This window comes from Trachurus trachurus (genome assembly GCF_905171665.1).
Source record: "Trachurus trachurus genome assembly, chromosome: 16".
Taxonomy (NCBI): Eukaryota; Metazoa; Chordata; class Actinopteri; order Carangiformes; family Carangidae; genus Trachurus; species Trachurus trachurus.
In genome coordinates, this window is record NC_139902.1 from 29,774,271 (window position 1) to 29,780,270 (window position 6,000).

The following is a 6,000-nucleotide window of genomic DNA, read 5'->3' on the forward strand; positions in this document are numbered from 1 at the left end:
GTTTGTTTTGTTTTTGTTTTTTTTAACTGGGAGTTAAACAGGCTAAGTGAAATTAAATTTTTATAACTTTTTTCACGTAATCACAGCAGCAGGCCCATTATTCTGTCATCTGCGATTAGTCATCAGTTTCTTGGTTGTGTTTTTCTGTGTTGTTTTGGTTTCTAGTGAGTAAAAGTCAGAAAAAGTCGTGTAGCCGAACATGTGGTGGTAAAAAAATTTAACGAGCTGTCGGGTTAGTCTGGTGCAAATTCAATTGGGGTTTAATATTTAAAAGAAATACGACTTGAAATGCAGCTTTTGTTAATTGTCATTTTGTCTTTGCCAATGTGACTGGAAATTAAACTTCTGGTCTAACATAAACCAGAGTCTGGCCCAAACACATGCAGTAGCTAATATAATATATGGCATAAATGTTAATATTGACAACAGAATAGGCTAAAATGATCCTCTGATTATATGATAAGCACATCATAAAATTAGTATGACAGTAAATATAATGTATAATATATGAAGCTTAGGCTACCTACATGATTTTCCTTAAAAATCCTCCCGTTCAGATAAACTCCTCTGTAGCCTATCATAGCAACCTAGCCTATTTACAGGCTTAAATTATGTAAAATTATCTGATATATCTTTCTATCTGGGGCTGTAGGTGACTATTTATGTAATAAAAGACACAGACTTTATGCATAAATTCTGATAAAAGAAGCTTTATATGAGAAAAAATGTAGCTTGGGTGATGCTAACAGAAGCTAGCTCTGCGTATAGCCAGGCTAGCTCCTCTTTTTTCGTAACTAAATAGAGACGTGATGTTGTTTTTTCAACTTTAAACACTCAATCTTTGATTTTATGTGAAATCAACTTAATGTTTTAAAAAAAACAACCTCAATTTGAAGCCACGTTTAGCTATAGCTACTGCTAACTAGCTGCTGGTGGCTATAACACGCTAGCTCGCTAACACAAACTGACCGCGGTGGTGAGCTTTTGCAGCCCGAGGCTCCACACAGTCACTAAAGAGGTGATTTGTTGTTTTTAAAGTGAGAGAGTGTCGGACTGTCTCGGCTATCTCTGCTCATCACAGGTCAAAGGTCAGATAAGGACTGTCTGCTGGGGAAATGGAGCAAAGGGGGGAGGGGGGGGGGTGGGTCACCTGATGACAAGACAGGAGGAAGAGGAAGGCCGAGGGGAAGTAGTTAGTGTTGGCGCGCTACTGGTGTTGATAGGCTCCTCAGGAAGGTGTTTGATAAGTGAGGTTGCGAGTTACTGAGTAACTAACTAACGCTCTTGTTGGGTAACTAGGGTTGATAATATTGATGAGTGTGTGGTGGAGGGGATGGGGGTGTCACTCTCACATCAGCTACACTTTCCTCTCCTTTTTTGGTAACACTTTACTTGAATAGGTAGGTTTATTTATAAGATTGACATGAAACTGTCATAACCATGACATAACAGCTGTCATAAACATCAATGAATACTTATGACAGCTGTCGTTAAGTGTCATTCTGTAAGTTATGTCACTTTTGATGCAAAGTTGACATTATTTGAGATGTCCTAGTTATGAGAACTTGAGAATTTTTTAAAGTTTGGCAATTAGGTCTGCTATGGCAGTTTAAATTGTCTTTATGTCAAGTTGTCAGAACAAAAACATCTCAAACAATGTCAACTTTGCATTAAAAGTGACATAACTTACCGAATGACACTTAACGACAGCTGTCATAAGTATTCATTGATGTTTATGACAGCTGTTATGTCAATCTTATGAATAGCTATTCAAGTAAAGTGTTACCCCTTTTTTTTAATTAGCCTAGGCTACTAACACAATATGCAACAAGACAAGAAACGTGTATAGAACAGGTTTGGACTGTCATTGTATTTTTCCTTGAATGAGTTCACACATTATTGTTATTATTAGTCATGTGACTTCAGGGCTCGACCTCTTTCACTCTCAGGTGTCTGCACCTTTTCACTTCCGCTTAGTCATGCCGTAATCGTAATCGTCCTCTATTGATTTTCTTCTCAGGAACAATTCAGGTTTGTCTTCCAATAAAATCCACACCTCTTTAAAAAGAAAAAACAACCCATTGTCTCAGTATCAGTGATTGGAAAAAAAAAAACCCTTTCATATTACATCATTAGATCATTAGTCAATATATCTCTTTGACTTTTTTTCACAATGGGTTACCTAAACGCTGCACAGAGTAGATGAGGTCATGTGATCGTCCGGGAACAACAGTGTTTGCTCCATGTGACAGATAACCCTGCAAACAAACTTTACCCCTCCTCCTCTCTTCTCACCTTCTTTTCCTCACCTCCTCCTTCTCTTTTGTGGCTGTTTTTGCAAAATCAATCAAGAAAACTAAACTTTTCTTTGTTTTTATAGGTTTATTCTTGCTATTTTCTATTTTGCAAAGCCAAAAGCTGCAGTATTTTCCCATTTTGCTTCCATAAACGCGGCCTAGTTTGACTTTCACTTGCAAAAACTTGAACCCAAAATGATAATTTTCCGTAATTTATTGGAGATTTTATGTAATTTAAAGCTGATGAAACATGTCTGAGGTGAAATACTGAAGAAGAAAACAGCTCAGACAGATTTGAATATTCCCGTCGGCCTCCTTTCTCCTCCTCCTCCTCGTCTGCACTTTACTGTGAGTCTGTAAAACATGTTGCTCTTTGAAGGTATGTGCTAATAGGAGCTATTACACTCACTCTTCTCCTCCCCGCCCTTTTACTCACAAGCACTCTCTTCCCTCGCTCCACCGCACCCACCTCTCTCTGTCTTTATACTTCCCTCTCTCCCTCGTCTTCTTCTTCTTCTTTGTGTCTGTAATTAGCAGTGTGTTAAAGTCAGTGAACAGAGGCCAGGAATGCCCCGACAAGCTCGTAAAAAAAGAAATGTAAAAAAAAAAAAAAAGAAACATGACGTGAAACTGAACCAACAAACAGGTTTGACTTCATACAGAACAACAGGAAGATGATGGAGAAGAAAACAAGTCGATGGACTGTGTCATGTTTCACGTTTCTGATGAAGTCGCCAACGTTTAATGGAAAAGAACAGATTTTATACAAGCTAATAATTATTATTATTTCAGTTATACAACACATTGTATTTAACAAGGCAGTCAAATGTTCAATACAGTAAATTCCAGAAGATAAAAAACATTATTACATGGATAATAATGAAAATTGAAGGATGACATATAGTGGTATTATAGATAATCAGAACAAACAGGTGACAGATCATAAATTTATATATATATATATATATATATATATATATATATATATATATATATATATATATATATATATATATATATATATATATATATATATATATATATATATATAAAAGATACTAAATATACAGGCAACTAGCATAAAACACAAATTAACAACATCTTTTATATAAACTTTGCATCATATTCTTAATTAAAACAACATGTGAAGACTCAAAGGTGGATATATTGCATTAAATGTATTATATAACTCTAAATTCAATACAAAAAGAGTACATTCATAACTTATATCATGTTGGATTTTAAGGTTTATAAGAAGAAATGAGCAAATATTGTGATTGACTATTTTATTTATCAATGATTGATCAGATTTTGTGACTTTAAATGTATTTTAATTGAGTTGTGACTCAAAATCAAAACAAATAGCAACAGAATAAATGTTTGGATCAATAGAAACATGTTCTTCCTCTTCATCTGTGTGTCATCCACCTTCATCAGCACCTCCTCATCCCTCCTTCTCTCCTTTTCTTTCTTCACTCATTCATCCCTCCCTCATCTTTGATGTCTCCTCTCCTCTCCTCCCCCCACCACCTCTTACAAAGGCTGGTTCATGCAGAGGGAAGGAGAGAAGGAGAGAGAAGGAAAGGAGGGAATATTAAAGTGATGAAGAGGGCAGCGTTGAAAGAGGGATGAAGAACAGGAGTGGGTAGAAGGAGGAGAGAAAGAGGACGGGGAGGTGTGGAGGAGGAGGAGAGAGGGAGGTAAAAAAAAAAAAAAAGAGGGGGAGGAGGAGGAGGAGGGGGAAGAGGGGGAAAGAGGGATGGTGTGGAGGAAGGGTAGTCCGGGGTCAGAGCTGACGTTGGGGGGTTGATGTGGGGTCAACATGATGAAGCAGTAATGGAAGCGTGTGTGTGTGTGTGTGTGTGTGCTATCAGAAGATGTATGGCTGGACAGACAGAGGCAGATTACAGCGGAAGGTAGAAAGGTAACAGTGTGTGTTCGTGTGTGTGTGTGTGTGTGTGTGTGTGTGTGTGTGTGTGTGTGTGTGTGTGTGTGTGTGTGTGTGTGTGTGCAGCTCATCAAATGACAAAAACCAATAATCTGCAGGTTAAAGTTCAAAGTTCACAACGTCCACAATGCAACTGATTATTTCCTATCATCATTATTAAACTGCATGTGTGTGTAGTTCAATGGTTGAGGAAAACGTAGGAAAGTTAGTGCAGTTACGATGCTCAGTCCAGAAACAAACTGAGCCTGGAAAAAAACAAAAAAAAGAAGAAAAGAAAAGAAAACAGCCGTCAAATAAGGACTTCCTGTCACTTTGTGATGTCACAATGAAGCCATGGCACCAAGCCCCGCCCCTCACCCCCAAAACCACCTGGTGGACAACGCCATCCATCGAACAATTTACAGGATGTTTGGTTTCTCTGAGTGAGTGAGTTTTATTCTGAATAAATATGTCATATTTTATTTTTTTAAAAACCACTCATAAACCAGTCAGCCAATCAGAAGAGGAGCTCAGAGCCGCCTCCTCTCTTCTGATTGGCTGACACCAACCTGTTGTTACCAGCAGAGCTCCAGAGAGAAGCTGAGAGAGAGAAATAAGAAGTTTTAAAGAACTTAACAACACAACTTTTTAAGGTTTTATCAACATGAATCAAAACAATTGACTTTTCTCTCACTGTGATTTGTAAACACACAGACCAAAGTGTGTCTGTGTGTGTGTGTTTGTGTGTTTAAAACTGGCTCATACGAGTTCTGGACGGGTTAGGCTGAGGGAAGCAGCGGTGACCTCTGATTGGCCAGAGCACCTCCGAGATGAGGTGAAAGGTCACTCAGGGGTTGAAGAGAGAGAGGAGGGGGGAGACATATCAACACCTTGTCTAATATCTACCCTGCAGTGTGTGTGTGTGTGTGTGTGTGTACACATGTGTGCGTTGTGTGTGTGTGTGTGTGTGTGAGCGTGTGCGTTTGTGTGTGATTGATCCGTCCAACCTGGTGGCCATAGCTATAGATCCCACAGACCGGAGATGAGTGTGCGCGTATGGGTTTTTCTCTCTCTCTCCGTGTGTGTGTCTATGTGTGTGTGTGTGTGTGTGTGTGTGTGTGTTGGGGAGGGGCTGAGGGATGAGAGGCGATCCGTCTCCCGTGGCGACAGCGCGGACCGTGGACCCTTCCGCTTCCTCTAAATATTTACAGAGCGCTCGGACCAATCAGAGCCGAGCAGACGCTGGCCACCGGCCGCGACATGAAGGAGTGCGTCTTGTGTGTATCTTTGTGTGTGTGTGTGTGTGTGTCTGCATTTGTGTGTGTGTGTGTGTGTGTGTGTAGAGTGATTACACACATTAAACCAGTCACACCTCATGCAGACTCACAGCGTTGCGTTGCAGCCTGCAGATCAAATATAACACTCACTTATCACAGTTTCCAGGGATAGTTCAACATTTTGGCAAATTGGCCCATTGCCAATTGCATAATCCCTATAGTCATAGCAGTAGGTTTGTTACCTTTATTTGTCGGTGCAAGTTATTTTTAGAACGGCGGAGGGGTAAATACAGAGACTGCTTGATGAAGAACTGCCCCAGACGGGAACACACATCAGCTGTTTTGCATGTATTTCCCTCTAAAACAACTCTGTGTGGTAACGTTCTGTTATTATCTCATAGCGTGGTGAATGTGCAGGTCACAACTTGTCCACCAGAGCGTTTTGGAGTTGTTGGATTGTGTATTTGATGAGGGAAACCAAGAAATCCCATAATGAGCC